Raw genomic sequence first — 1,240 nt, 5'->3', positions numbered from 1 at the left:
GCAAGAACAACCAGTATTCTTAACTACTGAGCCATTTCTCCAGCCCCTCATCTGGGATTTTTTTTTTAGTGTTTTTGAGGCAGGGTCTCCCTGTAGCCCCAGCTGTCCTGGAACTCACTGTAGACCAGGCTGGCCTTGAACTCACAGAGATCCACCTGCCTCTGCCTCCCGAGTGCCAAAATTTATTTTTTACACTTTACTGGCCTCCTATTTTCATTTTTGAGGCAGGGTCTCCCTGTAGCCCCAGCTGTCCTGGAACTCACCATGTAGACCAGGCTGACCTTGAACTCACAGAGATCTGCCTGCCTCTGCCTCTGGAGTGCTGGGATTAAAGGAGTGCGCCACCACGCCTGGCTAGGGATTTTTAACGTTTAAAATTTTTACCACCCCACTGTGGACTCAATAGTAGGGCGATGGAGAAGACAGTGCCTGAGAGACCATCACGGCCCAGCCCTGCCCCCTTGCTGCCTCCTTTTACCCCTTCTTGCTCTAGATTTGGGACGTCGTCACTTGGGCCCTGTGGACTCTGCTGTTGTGCTGTCTAGCACACTCTAGAAGGATCCTTGAATCAAAAATTCAGTCTTGTTGTCTGGCCCCATTGATGCAAAGCATATGTTTCATGTTCTTGTGCCAATGGGATGTAAATACACACTTTCTGTGCAGTTTATACTTATACTCTCCCCCTCCACCCACCTTCTCCCCCTCACCCTCCCCAGTCTGCACTCTGAGCAGCATGTAGCTTCAAGTGGACACTCCTTGCCCTGTTATTGCCACTGCTCATGTCTGATGATGTCCTATGACTTCTCTAGAGCTCTGCATTTGTTGGGTGAAGGCTCTAAGGGCTGAGGACACAAGACCTGCAGGTTCAGAGACTGCTCATGACCACCATGTGCATTCCTTGGATACCTGCTTTATCTTTCTCCCCAGAATCCATCCTGCCTCCCGACTGTCACTGAGAAGGAAAAAAAAAAAAAAAAATTACACCAGTAGCTGTGGTTTGGATGTTATTTGTCTTCCAAGCATTCCTATGGTGGAGTCCTAGCCTCCAATGTAGCAGTCATAACAGATGGGACAGTCCAAGAGGGAAGCCTGGTGGAAGACCATAAGGTTATTGAGGCTTCACACTTGGAAGAGATGAATGATCGTCTTGGGGAATGAGACATTTTGAATGTTAAAAAGTGAGGCCAGCTTGTGCATCTGCAGCCAGTACCATTTCCACTTATTTGCCATATCATGGTAG

At 48.5% G+C, this 1,240-nt stretch overlaps 1 non-coding gene across 1 annotated transcript; it reads left to right on the top strand.

The window, feature by feature from the left end:
- Nucleotides 1-362: 362 nt before the first annotated feature.
- On the top strand, nucleotides 363-437 carry LOC115068804. Its single transcript, XR_003848145.1, has one exon. It is a non-coding gene; the product is annotated as a small nucleolar RNA SNORD62 (small nucleolar RNA).
- Nucleotides 438-1,240: the final 803 nt, after the last annotated feature.

The sequence above is a fragment of the Nannospalax galili genome, unplaced genomic scaffold, assembly GCF_000622305.1.
Source record: "Nannospalax galili isolate Female #2095 unplaced genomic scaffold, S.galili_v1.0 scaffold128, whole genome shotgun sequence".
In the NCBI taxonomy this organism is placed as follows: Eukaryota; Metazoa; Chordata; class Mammalia; order Rodentia; family Spalacidae; genus Nannospalax; species Nannospalax galili.
Note: the sequence above shows the minus strand (reverse complement) of the source record. Positions and strands in the feature narration are given on the sequence as shown.